The sequence below is a fragment of the Ranitomeya variabilis genome, chromosome 2 (genome assembly GCF_051348905.1).
Source record: "Ranitomeya variabilis isolate aRanVar5 chromosome 2, aRanVar5.hap1, whole genome shotgun sequence".
NCBI classification, from domain to species: Eukaryota; Metazoa; Chordata; class Amphibia; order Anura; family Dendrobatidae; genus Ranitomeya; species Ranitomeya variabilis.
In genome coordinates this window covers 888,664,774-888,680,066 of record NC_135233.1, presented here as the reverse complement: position 1 = coordinate 888,680,066, position 15,293 = coordinate 888,664,774, and positions in this window count along the sequence as shown.

Genomic DNA, 15,293 nt, shown 5'->3' with positions numbered 1-15,293 from the left:
CACCAGCCCCCTAGAGCTTCCAGCAAAATCAGGAATCACATTTAGTACAAGCTGGACAAAAAATAAGAGCAAAGCAAATAGCCAAAAAACAAGGAAGCAGGACTTAGCTTAATTTTGCAAGATCCAAGACCAGCAGACAGGAGCAAACAGAAAGGAACTGATTACAACGATGCCAGGCACTGGACTGAGAAACCAGGAAGTTTATATAGCAACACCCCTGGACTAACGACCCAGGTGGGTGCCAAACTGAGGAAAGACAATCTGTTGTGTATCCGCTTTTTGGGCTCCCCTGGTGGTTGCTGGTGGTACTGGTGACTTGTTTGCACTTTGCTTCTTCTGTTCACCTGCTTCCATCAGTGTTTGGGAGTTTCCTATTTAGCCTTGCTCTCCAGTCATTTCCTTGCCGGTCATCATTGTAACCAGAGCCTTCGGTTGCATGTTCCTGCTACTAGTCTGCTGATCAGCTAAGTGGACTTTGTCCTTTTGTTTTGTACCTTTTGTCCAGTTTGCAGTTTTTGTAATTATCTGTAGCTGGAAGCTCTTGCGGGCTGAAATTGCCACTCCTGTGTCATGAGTTGACACAGGAGTCTTAAAGTAATTTCAGGATGGTTTTTGAAAGGGTTTTCAGTTGACCGTGAAGTCCTCTTTTGTATCCTTCTGCTATCTAGTAAGTGGACCTCTCTTTGCTAAATCTACTTTCATACTGTGTATGTCTTTTCCTCTTAATTCACCGTTATTACATGTGGGGGGCTGCTATCATCTTTTGGGGTATTTCCCTAGAGGTAAGCCAGGTCTGTTTCTTCCTCTACCAGGCGTAGTTAGTCCTCCGGCTGGCGCGTGGCATATAGGAAGCCGTAGGTATGCTCCCTGGCTACTGTAAGTTGTGTGGTAGATTTAGCTCACGGTCAACTCGAGTTTCCATCACCCGAGAGCTCGTTCGTTACTTATTTGTTTTTTACGTTCCCTTGCCATTGGGAACCATGACAGTATGACCGGCCTACAAAGTGTTAATTGTTTGGGCTGAAGCAGGAGAAAAAGAAGTGTTGAAGGGAATTTTTTTTTTTTTTTTCCTTTTTTGCTGCTGAGTTTTGCTGCCTAGCCCTTAATTGCTGTCTAGCTGCTTCTTACCTCCTCTTAACCCTTGAATGGCTCTGACCTTAGCTGTTTAATATGGATGTCCAGAGTTTGGCTGCAGGTTTAAATAATCTTGCTACGAAGGTTCAAAATTTACAAGATTTTGTTATACATGCTCCTATTTCTGAACCTAAAATCCCTACACCAGAGGTGTTTTCCGGAGATAGATCTCGGTTTTTGAATTTCAAATATAATTGTAAATTATTCCTTTCTCTCAGACCTCACTCCTCAGGAGATCCTGTCCAGCAGGTTAAGATTGTAATCTCTTTGCTGCGAGGTGACCCTCAAAATTGGGCATTTTCATTGGCACCAGGGGATCCTGTGTTGCTCAATGTGGATGCGTTTTTCCTGGCTTTAGGGTTGCTTTATGAGGAACCTAATTTGGAGATTCAAGCTGAAAAAGCTTTGATAGCCCTATCTCAAGGGCAAGATGAAGCGGAGATATACTGCCAAAAATTTCGTAGGTGGTCTGTGCTTACTCAGTGGAATGAGTGCGCCTTAGCGGCAAATTTCAGAGAGGGCCTTTCTGATGCCATTAAAGATGTCATGGTCGAGTTCCCTGCGCCTACAGGTCTGAATGAGTCCATGACAATGGCAATTCAGATTGATCGGCGTTTGCGGGAGCGCAAACCCGTGCACCATTTGGCAGTATCTTCTGAAGAGATGCCAGAGAAAATGCAATGTGACAGAGTTATGTCCAGAAGCGAGCGGCAGAATTATAGGCGTAGAAATGGCTTATGCTTCTATTGTGGTGATTCTGCTCATGTTATATCGGCATGCTCTAAGCGTACTAGGAAGGTTGACAAGTCCATTTCAATTGGCACTTTACAGTCCAAATTTATTTTGTCTGTAACCTTCATTTGTTCATTATCAGTTATTACCGTGGATGCCTATGTGGACTCGGGCGCGGCTCTGAGTCTTATGGACTGGTCCTTTGCCAGGCGCTGTGGGTTTGATTTAGAGCCTCTGGAAGTCCCTATACCTCTGAAGGGTATTGATTCTACACCTTTGGCTTGTAATAAACCACAGTTCTGGACGCAAGTGACTATGCGTATGACTCCAGACCATCAGGAGGTGATTCGCTTCCTTGTGTTGTACAATTTACATGATGTTTTGGTGCTTGGATTACCATGGTTACAGTCTCATAACCCAGTCCTTGACTGGAAGGCTATGTCTGTGTTAAGCTGGGGATGTCGGGGGGCTCATGGGGACACTCCTATGGTGTGCATTTCGTCATCTATTCCATCTGAGATTCCGGCATTTTTGTCTGATTATCGTGATATTTTTGAAGAGCCTAAGATTGGTTCACTCCCTCCTCACAGGGATTGTGATTGCGCCATAGATCTGATTCCTGGCAGTAAATTTCCAAAGGGTCGTTTGTTTAACCTATCTGTACCTGAACATGCTGCTATGCGCGAGTATATTAAGGAGTCCCTGGAAAAGGGACATATTCGTCGTTCTTCATCACCTTTAGGAGCCGGTTTTTTCTTTGTCTCTAAAAAGGATGGCTCTCTGAGGCCTTGTATTGATTATCGTCTCCTGAATTGAAAAAATGACACCTTTCCCACGCTGTCACGCAGTTCTGTCACACAGCTTGGGAAACACCGGATTTTGTGCTGCGTATATTCAGCTATATTCGGTGATTTAATCAATGATTAAATCAATGAATATTGAAATTCGGCGATCGTGAGCCGGACTCAACATTGAAATATTCGCTCATCTCTAGTCCCCTCAACACATTCACAGTGGTGATAGAGCATCACATGTCCCCACATCACCCCTGACATATGAGTACTGTGAGGTGAAAAGTCTATACTCATGTCGTGGGTGTATATATATACTTTTTAATACTCTTCAGCTACTGCAGAAGCTTAGTCTATAGTGATGTGTGAATGGGTGTGTGTGTGGATGGGTAGATGAGGGATGGATGAATGGATGGATGAGATATGGATGGATGGGTGGATGGATGGATGGGATGGATGAGGGAGTGATGGACAGGCACAGCACATTATACTCAGCTATGTAGAAGCCTTTTCTTGGTGATTCGTCCAATCAGCTGAGACATTCCCTTGCTGCTTGGCACTGTGTGCTGCATGAGGAGTTAAGGGGGAAGCTGGCAGAACCTGGGGGAGGTTATGTCCAGTCTCTGACAGACAGAAACACTCTAGTCAGGGATGCAAAAATCAGGAGACAGCTGCTCACCAGACTAAGTAAAATCCCTAGGACAACATGCAGAATGCTGACAGGTTGTATATTATAACCTGTCAGCATTTTGCATCCTAGGTACACACAGATATTATACAGAAAGCCCAGACAGCCCATTTAATAATTAAGTAAATATGGCTTCATGGATATGTCAGTCCATAGACTAGAGTAGAGCTGTTTCAGATGAAGCATGTACTGATATAAAACAGCTTTTGCTCATTGCCCATCAGTTCATGTCTATGCTCCTCATGTGATATCTGAATAAAGATTCCATTCTATTCATATGCCAGTGGTGAGTGCTGCTGTCAAGGGGTTACCCCAACAGTCAGGAGCCAGAAGACTGCAGAGACTGATTGCTCCTACTCCTGCACTAAGAAGAAGCATTTCATTTTAATGGTGTTTATTTCTTTTGGCAGAACAGGGGTTATTCGGCCATGTTGGAAACTCTGAGCTCTCATCTGAGCTCAGATAGCCACTCCCATCTCCTTTGTAATCTGGGTCCTGAATCAAATCCATGTCAGAGCTAGCATTTGCTGCATGGCTTAGAGGAGAGATGTGCATATGAGAAGGAGTTTTGGAGGCGTTATCTGTGACCGTTGCGTGGTTTGTAAGTGTGGTAATACCCTTACCTCCTCTACTTTGTTTTTTTCCTATCCTCCACTCCTCGGTGCATTCCTCTGTTATATGTCAGTGAATATTTGCATGACTTTGCATGACTGGTGTTTTCAGCTAACCCTTGTTTGTATAACCTTGTTTGTCTGGTTGGTATACTGCGGTGCACAGTAGCACCCCTCTTCCCTGGGTGGGGGAAGAGAACAGATGGAGGGCTAACTCAGGAGATAAGGCAAGGGTGGCGGCCCCGGCATCTTCACCTTCAGAAGTATCCTGGGGTATAGGGTGAGCTATGGTACCCCCTAGTGTTAGGGACTGGGAAGGAGCACCTGGTCCCGGGACACACCTAATATCGCGGATTTTACAAGTGCTTCTCACAAAATCAGAACATCATCAATAAGTTAATTTGTTTCAGTTCTTCAATACAAAAAAGTGAAGCACATATATTATATAGAGTCATTACAAACAGAGTGATCTATTTCAAGTATTTATTTGTGTTAATATTGATGATGATAGCTCGCAGCCAATGAAAATCCAAAGGTCATTATCTCAGTGAATTAGAATAATTAACAGAAAACACCTCAAAACACTTCCTAAGCTTTTAAAAAGGTCCCTTAGTCTGTTTCAATAGGCTCCACAATCACATTTATAAGACACTTATCCATTTCTAATCCTATAGTTGTATGGTAAATAAAGACACAGCCAGAATAAAGTCCTTTATTAGAAATAAATTAACTTTTTGATAATATTCTAATTTTGTGAGAAGCATTTACTGTATATCTCTCTAAATAGAGCACCGCAAGATCTGGCTCATCCCCAATGCTGATTGTTTTGAATCTGCTCCCTCAGATTATTGGAATTTTGGGTGTGTTAGCAATGCCAACATGTTTGGCCTTTTTGGCTTGCTTTTTGCCATTTTCCTTCTTATTTCATACAACCATAATGATATATATATATATATATATATATATATATATATATATATAAAATGTTATTTACAGTATAAATATAAAACTCCCTGTCTTAATGGTGTCAGTTATTGATTCATCAGATGTGCATTCTGTTTATAGTAAATCTGCTCTGTGATACGTCTCCACCTAGACATCACTAAGTGCAGTAGTAGGATTTTCAGATTAACTCATGGGAGGGTCATATAAATTAGCTTCCAGGTTCTTTGACTACTTCAAAGTTGAGCAAATTACTTCTGACAGTTTAGAGAAATTAGACATCATGTACCCTGATTAGGTATAAATAAGCGCTATTAGCTTCATGATGGGAGTGACACACACCATCTGTGCCAAAATTGCACTACCTGCATTAAAACTTGTTTTTCTTCCAGAACACATAAATCATACGATAAATCCCTTAGTAGATTATTAAAGGTCTATACGTGTAGCAGCCTGCAGGACACAAGCTCACCGTTAAACACCTGTTGTAGCTGTGCTCCTGTCTAAGTTATGGTGCGTAGCTTAGCTTAGGGGGACAGACAAATATTTTTTTCTGCTAGTAATGACAGCTAATATGGGAATCTGATGTTGCGACTAAATCAACAATTTAGTTCTCACAGCTTCATGTTTAAGAAGGGAATGAACTCCACCTAGTAATGTAACCTATCCATTTCCCCCTTGCCTCTCCCTAGGCTTTTGTTATACAATTCCCTAGGTGAGACGCACATTTCATACATCCAGGAGCACTCCCCATAATTCTAACTGCCTTGTGACTGTCAGCCGACTAATTTAATACTTCCTACTAGGTGGACAGATTTTGTCCCAGTGATTGCTCCTTATGTATTTTATTTCAAATAACTTAACAGTTGTAAGATGAGAAGTTGTTTCTCAAAAGGTGAGGATTTTTCTCATGCAAACTATTTAGCATCCATCGCCAGAGGTGCAGATATGCAGCAGAGTGAGGAAGACCGAAAATGTATACCTCAAAAACGTACCATAATGCCTTTTAATTCTTCAACCCTATTGTGCTATCAATAGGTTAATTTAGCAAAAGCAATTAATGCAACACCATTTTCCTTTCAAGTACTGACCTGATGCCTCTGCTATGATCCAATTTCTTAAAAGTGCATTTATATATAAAACATGTAACTCACTATATTACAAATTCAGCTTCAATGATTTCTCTAATTCTTTTGATCTGCTGCAATAATGTACATACTGCTTACATACAGGTGCTGCTTGCTCTGGGGCTGCTATGAACACAAAAAAGTGTTTTTATTGGTAGAAAAGCAGTAAAACAAGACATCAGCTGTGCAACTTTGGCATTCCTAGAGTCATAATGACTCGTAAAATAAATGTTATAGTTTTTTATGGCAAGTTAAGAGATTATTTACCCCCAAAAAATTAATATCCTATACGTACACTGTCCAACCATTTGGCTCCCCAGTGTAACCCCAAGAATGGGCCTCTGTAATTCCCTCCTGAATGGAGTAGAGGTGTGCATGCTCGGAATCTGCTCCATTCATTATCTTTAGGACTGCTGGAGAGCAGAGCATGGCACTCACCTGTCCCATAGACATTGAATTGAGAGTAGGCTGAGAGTCTGCTCTTCTTTGCTACATTCTGGAAAGGGTTCTAGAGCCTGATCTGGGGATCCCTAAGGTCGGACACCCAGAGATCAACAAGTTATCGTATGGTTAAGGGATAACTTGTTTTTTTTTTTTAATGACCATTCAAAAGGTTACTCCCATCTCCGCCTTTCATGGCAACAGCAAATAAGGTGCTGAATATAGGAGGGATGGAGAGCAAACTGCACTGTTTCCCTAACTGATATAGAAATAAAATACTGTACATGTCCTATTTTTCAAAAATGTATTATTTGACCCAGGGTGGTTTAAACTAAAAAAAAATATTCAGGCAGGCGCTACACCTCTGTTCTGCAAGTGATGTACCTTTGAATCTCTTCTGAGGAAGCCAAGCGAAACGCGCGTTAGGGGGCTTAATGGTAATACCGATACCTACTGGTGCATTCGTTGTATTGTTTGTTAGGACTGTTTTAGAAAGGTTGTACTATATGTACGTTATACTCTCTGATTGGAATGCTGATGATACTGTGGCACATGGCACTGTGCATGGTTCTCCAATAGGGAGACTGTTACAATCGCAGGATGAGCATGTGCACATCTGATTGGGATGTTGCACACTATCCTTAAAACTTCTCTATTCTGGGGCATGATATCAGAGTATTATATAAAATAGGTTGTTTCTGTGAAATCTATATGTGGATGCCTGCTAATTGCATAATAGTATTTCCCTATAGCATCTGTGATACTTCTTTTTTCTATTTGTAGGCTTGTAGTACTTTACTATATGAAATATAATTTGCACTATCTATAACGTCTAAATGGGAGCTATTTGCACTTAGGCAATTGGTTTCTGATAATATACAGTATGTACTGGTCATGACTTTGAATAATACCACTGGGTCTTTTTACTGCAACATTTATTTATCCCTGTAAGTTTTACCTTATAAGTTTTTTATTGTTATGTCTTTTTGATATTTTCAGTTAAAAAAGAAATGGTGTTTTTGGAGAATATGAGAGTCTTTTTTCTATATTGGATTATTTAGCGGTGTCCCTCACCAGGCTCCTGGCCTTTCATTACAGCATGGGGCATTACATAATCAGTGTTGTGGATGGCCTCAGCGTTGACATTCAGTCCAAACTGGATGATCCCCTTTAAAGTAAATAAAAGGGACATTTTTGGACGGCTTTTGCAATTTTAATGCAGCTGTTAAGGGTTAAATAGGCTATTGCATGCAGCAATAATTCATATTACATTGTCATTTATTGCAAGCCATACATTTTATTTATTCACAAATAGCAAAATCAGTACTATCACCTATACAAACCTTTAAATTGAAAACAAAATGTCCACCAATACTAATTGTAAGCATAATAACTAATTTCCTCAGGAGGATAAAATCCACACTTTACTAAGCAGGTTTACTAAGCAAAATAGGGCTCTTAAAAAGATTATACTCAAATAGCATGAAAAAACTAGACTTTGTCTTCAAAATGTGTTAAGGAGATAATAGAACATCTCCAATTCTCACTTAAAAGAGAAATAATATTCTTATTATTTTTGTGAAATTCAAGTCTTCGGCTGAGAATCTTGATAACACCGGAGAATGCTTTTTCTTGAATAGGATCCATATATTTGGTGCAATCAATACCATAGACACGAAGAGTAAGTGCAAAGCACTCACTTATCTTCTCATTTCTTCTGAAATTATGGATTGTGGTTAAACACCTCGCTTTTCAAACCAAGTAAACAGCCAGATTGCACAGAACCCATCACAAATGTAATATCAGACGAAGAGCTTCAGAAGTAGGTATGTCATCCACTTCTGATGTAAGGAAGAACAACTTACCCAGAATTACAAAATCAGTTCTATATTAATACATAACAATAGCAAGACATTTAAAAATATGTATTTTTCAGTATTATGTATCCTATCTAAGGCTGGAGTCTCACTAGCGTATTATATAGAGTACAGAGCAAAAGTTTGGACACACCTTCTCATTTAAAGATTTTTCTGTATTTTCATGACTATGAAAATTGTAAATTCACACTGAAGGCATCAAAACTATGAATTAACCCATGTGGAATTATACACTTAACAAAAAAAGTGTGAAACAACTGAAATTATGTCTTATGTTCTAGGTTCTTCAAAGTAGCCACCTTTTGCTTCGATGACTGCTTTGCACACTCTTGGCATTCTCTTGATGAGCTTCAAGGGTAGTCACCGGAAATGGTTTTCACTTCACAGGTGCGCCCTGTCAGGTTTAATAAGTGGGATTTCTTGCCTTATAAATGGGGTTGGGACCATCAGTTGTGTTGTGCAGAAGGCTAGTGGGTACACAGCTGATAGTCCTACTGAATAGACTGATAGAATTTGTATTATGGCAAGAAAAAAGCAGCTAAGTAAAGAAAAACGAGTGGCCATCATTACTTTAAGAAATGAAGGTCAGTCAGTCCGAAAAATTGGGTAAACTTTGAAAGTGTCCTCAAATGCAGTGGCAAAAACCATCAAGCACTTCAAAGAAACTGGCTAACATGAGGACCGCCCCAGGAAAGGAAGACCAAGAGTCACCTCTGCTTCTGAGGATAAGTTTATCCGAGTCACCAGCCTCAGAAATCGCAGATTAATAGTAGCTCAGATTAGAGACCAGGTCAATGCCACACAGAGTTCTAGCAGCAGACACATCTCTACAACAACTGTTAAAAGGAGACTTTGTGCAGCAGGCCTTCATGGAAAAATAGCTGCCAGAAAACCACTGCTAAGGACAGGCAACAAGCAGAACATACTTGTTTGGGCTAAAGAACACAAAGAATGGACATTATACCAGTGGACATCTGTGCTTTGGTCTGATGTGTCTAAATTTGAGGTCTTTTGTTCCAGTCACCGTGCCTTTGTGCGACACAGAAAAGGTGAACGGATGGACTCTACATGCCTGGTTCCCACCGTGAAGCATGGAGGAGGTGTGATGGTGTGGGAGTGCTTTGCTGGTGACACTGTTGGGGATTTACTCAAAATTGAAGGCATACTGCCTCAAAATTGAAGCCATCCAGTTTGCGTTTAGTTGGACCATCATTTGTTTTTCAACAGGACAATGACCCCAAACACACCTCCAGGCTGTGTAAGGGCTATTTGACCAAGAAGGAGAGTGATGGGGTGCTACGCCAGATGACCTGGCCTCCACAGTCACCTGACCTGAACCCAATCAAGATGGTTTGGGGTGAGCTGGACCGCAGAGTGAAGACAAAATGGCCAACAAGTACTGAGAATCTTTGGGAACTCCTTCAAGATTGTTGAAAGACCATTTCCGGTGACTACTTCTTGAAGCTCATCAAGAGAATGCCAAGAGTGTGCAAAGCAGTCATCAAAGCAAAAGGTGGCTACTTTGAAGAACCTAGAATATAAGACATATTTTCAGTTGTTTCACACTTTTTTGTTAAGTATATAATTCCACATGTGTTAATTCATAGTTTTGATGCCTTCAGTGTGAATTTACAATTTTCATAGTCATGAAAATACAGAAAAATCTTTAAATGAGAAGGTGTGTCCAAACTTTTGCTCTGTACTGTATGCTATCTAAGACTGGAGTCACACTAGCGTATTATGTATGCTATCTAAGGCTGGAGTCACACTTGTGTATGGCATTGGATGCGGCAGCATTGGATGCGATGTGCTAATGACCCTCGACTCCTGCTCTGCTGCGAGTGAGAACTGAGCGTCATCCTACTGTCATCCGATCTTATCGCACAGAGAGGATTGGAGCACAGCTGCGAAGGAGACGGAGAAAGTAATTTCTCCATCTCCTCCGCTGCTGGCGTCGGCGAATATCGCACCGCACTCGGATGACATGCGTTGTGTCACTCACACCCATAGGTTGTTCTCACATGCCGATTCGGCATGATAAAAATAATCGCAGATGTGAGCTGCCCCATAGAGTAACACAGGGCCAAGTGCTATGTGATTCGGCCGTATTGTACGGTAGTGTGACTCCAAGCTAAGGCGTATTGTTTAACTTTGCATACAGCACTAAGTTGCTCCCCTGGGAATTAAATATGTAAATAGCTTCTTCAGAGAGGAAAAGGACAGCAATTCTACACTGTATGCAAAATTATTAGGCAAGTGAGTATGTTGACAAGATCATAATTTTTATGCTTATTTTCCAACTCCAAACTGTATAAATGTAACTGATTATTTGTATGAAGCAGATCAGGTGATGATTATTTGTGTAATGAGAGCTGGTGATGCTTAAGGACACAACACCCTTTATCAAGGTATGCAGTCTTATTAAGCACCTTGTTGTCTCAAATGCTCCAACATTCTTGAAATTGTTAAGATATTGGAACATGATCACAGAACCATCAAAAGTTTTGTTGCAAATAGTAGAGTTGAGCGACTTTTACTTTTTTAGGATCGAGTCAGGTTTCGCGAAACCCGGCTTTCTCAAAAGTCGGGTCGGGTGAAATCGGCCGATTATTGCGAAAAGTCGGGGGCCGACCGAAACACGAAACCCAATGCAAGTCAATGGGGAATCAAAGTCGGCAGAGACTGGAGGACAGGAAAACACCTACAGTGCCCATTTTAATGCCAAAAACATCAATCTTAATGTACTTTATAATAATAGTTAGGCATTGAAAACTGGGGGTCATTTGGCTAAATTTGTGGGGGGTAGGGCTGGCTCAAGTTTTTCGTTGGCCCAGGAAAAGCGGAATATGTCACGGTGGTGGAGCAGGGAGAGGTAAGCATTTAAACTTTGCAAGTGATGTGATTCTGAGCAAGCAGGGGGGGCCCACTCATTCGCATTGGCACTGGCACAGGGCCCCTCACAGTACGGCGGTGTGTATGATGGCGGGGGCGCCTCCCACCGGCAGAGACACTTTTGCGTACTATGAGGGGCCCTGTTCCAGTGACGTCGCCAACGAGTATGCTCCCCCCACCTGATGAAGGAACCTGCACTTTCATCTGCACCTTCCTCTTTGTCCCCGTGTAAGGTGGTATAGTATGCAGGAAGGGGAACCTGACTTTCAGCAGGGTCAGATTCTGGCTGTGTAGTGGTCTAGGTCAATGTACCAGCAGAGTCATCTAGCAGTGGCTGGGCAATGGGCAGGATGATGAGGAAACACAGATATATGCCCAAATAATAAAGTAGGCTAAATGCAGTTCAAAACTGGTAACAGGACTAAACAGGCGGCATAGCTTTGTTCAGCGGAGGACAACTGTAATGAGAGGCTGACAATTAGTAGGCCCAAAAAAGTAAGTAGGCTAAATGCAGTTCAAAACTGGTAATAGGAGTGAACTGGCGGCAAAGCTTTGTTCAGCGGAGGACAATTGTAAGAAGTGGCAGACACAGTTAGTAAGTAGGCTAAATGCAGTTCAAAACTGGTAGCAGGATTAAACAGGCGGCATAGCTTTGCTCAATGGAGGACAGCTGTAATGAGTGGCGCAGACACAGTTTGTAGGCCCACATTTAAAAAGTAGGCTCCAAGCAGTTCAAAAATGGTAACAGGAGTAAACAGGTGGCATAGCTTTGTTCAATGGAGGACAGCTGTAATGAGTGGCGCAGACAGACTTAGTAGGCCTAAAATAAAAAAGTATGCTAAATGCAGTTCAAAATTGGTTACTGGAGTACACAGGCAGCATAGGTTTGTGCAGTGGAGGACAGCTGTAATGAGGGGCAGACACTGTTAGTAGGACCCAAAAAGTAAGTAGGCTAAATGCAGTTCAAAACTGGTAAAATGACTGAACAGGCGGCATAGCTTTGTGCAGTGGAGGACAACTATAATGAGCGGCAGACACAGTTAGTAGGCCCAAATATTACAGTAGGCTAAATGCAGTTCAAAATTGGTAACAGGAGTAAACAGGCAGCTCAGCTTTGTTCAGTGGAGGAGAACAACAAGCAGTGGCAGACACCATTAGTAGGCCCAACCAAACAAGTAGGCCAAATGCAGTTTAATATTCGAAACAGGAGTAAAGTGGCGGCTCAGCTTTGTTCAGTGTAGGAGAAAAGCAAGGAGCGGCAGACACCGTTAGTAGGCCCAACCAAACAAGTAGGCCAAATGCATTTTAACCCTAGAATGCATGCCCATAGAAATCTACACATTCACGCACCTGGGGCCTTTTAGGCCTGTTTACAATTATCATGGAATAACTCAAATAAAAATACTTTTCAAAATTTATTGCAAAGTAAGGATGCATTCCCACTAGGTCAGGGGTCTACCAGCACAGCACAGGATTCCGTAATGGATCTGACCTCCTGGTGACCCCAGCTAAGGCTGGTGGACGCATACCTGGGGCCTCGCAGGCCTGCCAGGTTACTTGTTTTCTATTTTCTGTAAAATTACTTTAGTTAGAATTTTGAAACTCTAGGTATTCCTCAGGTATATAGTTGTTAGTAATTTCCAGTTGCTCATATATTTTTATGTTTTAGGCATTTCGATATAACAACTTTTTTTGAGACTGCCCCATATTCATGCACCTGGGGCCTTTAAGGCCTGTGTGCAAATAACACGGAATAACTCAAATAAAAATACTTTTCAAAATTTATTTTACAATTGCAAGGTAAGGATGCATTCCAACTAGCGCTGGGGTCCGCCAGGAGGGGATCCGTAATGGATCTGACCTCCTGGTGACCCCAGCTAAGGCTGGCGGAATCCCGCCATTCTGTCAGCCTTAGCTGGAGTTACCAGGAGGTCAGATCCATTATGGATCCCCTTCTGGTGAACCCCAGCGCTACTGGGAACACAGCCTAAGATGTGTATATTTCAAAACATAATAATGTGCATAAAACAACAAAAAAGTAAGTAAACGGGCACGCCAAATATAGGCATTCTATATGCAATTTTTTCTGAAAAAATGTTTTGGTTGTAGCAAACTTGGTGCAGGAATATTTATATGTAATATGTTGTTCAGTGGAGGAGAAAAGCAAGGAGCGGCAGACACCGTTTGTAGGCCCAACCAAACAAGTAGGCCAAATGCAGTTTAACCCCTTAATCCCATCTGACGTACTATCCCGTCAAGGTGACCTGGGACTTAATTCCCAGTGACGGGATAGTACGTCATACGCGATCGGCCGCGCTCACGGGGGGGGGCGCGGCCGATCGCGGCCGGGTGTCAGCTGCCTATCGCAGCTGACATCCGGCACTATGTGCCAGGAGCGGTCTCGGACCGCCCCCGGCACATTAACCCCCGGCACACCACGATCAGACATGATCGCAGTGTACCGGCGGTATAGGGAAGCATCGCGCAGGGAGGGGGCTCCCTGCGGGCTTCCCTGAGACCCCCGGAGCAACGCGATGTGATCGCATTGCTCCGAGGGTCTCCTACCTCCTTCCTCGCTGCAGGTCCCGGATCCAAGATGGCCGCGGCATCCGGGTCCTGCAGGGAAGGAGGTGGCTTACCGAGTGCCTGCTCAGTGCAGACGCTGGTAAGCCTGCAGCCCTGTCAGTGAGATCGGTGATCTGATAGAGTGCTGTGAGCACTATCAGATCATCGATCTTTGATGTCTTCCCCTGGGACAAAGTAAAAAAATAAAAAAAAAAAAAAATTCCTAAATAAATAATAATAAAAAAAATATATTATTCCCATAAATACATTTCTTTATCTAAATAAAAAAAACAAAACAGTAAAAGTACACATATTTGGTATCGCCGCGTCCGTAACGACCCATCCTATAAAACTGCCCCAATAGTTAACCCCTTCAGTAAACACCGTAAGAAAAAAAAAAAAAAAACGAGGCAAAAAACAACGCTTTATTACCATACTGCCGAACAAAAAGTGGAATAACACGCGATCAAAAAGACAGATATAAATAACCATGGTACCGCTAAAACGTCATCTTGTACCGCAAAAAACGAGCCACCATATAGAATTATCAGCAAAAAAATAAAAAAGTTATAGTCCTGAGAATAAAGCGATACCAAAATAATTATTTTTTCTATAAAATAGTTTTTATCGTATAAAAGCGCCAAAACATAAAAAAATGATATAAGTGAGGTATCGCTGTAATTGAACTGACCCGTCGAATAAAACTGCTTTATCAATTTTATCAAACGCGGAACGGTATAAACGCCTCCCCCAAAAGAAATTCATGAATAGCTGGTTTTTGGTCATTCTGCCTCACAAAAATCAGAATAAAAAGTGATCAAAAATGGTCACGTGTCCGAAAATGTAACCGATAAAAACGTCAACTCGTCCCGCAAAAAACAAGACCTCACATGATTCTGTGGACCAAAATGTGGAAAAATTATAGGTCTCAAAATGTGGAGACGCAAAAACTTTTTTGCTATAAAAAGCGTCTTTTAGTGTGTGACAGCTGCCAATCATAAAAATCCGATATAAAAAACGCTATAAAAGTAAATCAAACCCCCCTTCATCACCCCCTTAGGGAAAAATAATAAAATTAAAAAAATGTATTTATTTCCATTTTCCCATTAGGGCTAGTTTTAGGGCTAGGGTTGGGGCTAAAGTTAGGGTTAGGGTTAGGGCTAGGGTTGGAGGTAAAGTTAGGGTTAGGGTTGGGGCTAAAGTTAGGGTTAGGGTTGGGGCTAAAGTTAGGGTTAGGGTTTGGATTACATTTACGGTTGGGATTAGGGTTGGGATTAGAATTATGGGTGTGTCAGGGCTAGGGGTGTGGTTAGGGTTACCGTTGGGATTGGGGTTAGGGGTGTGTTTGGGTTAGGGTTTCAGGTAGAATTGGGGAGTTTCCACTGTTCAGGCACATCAGGGGCTCTCCAAACGCGACATGGCGTCCGATCTCAATTCCAGCCAATTCTGCGTTGAAAAAGTAAAACAGTGCTCCTTCCCTTCCGAGCTCTCCC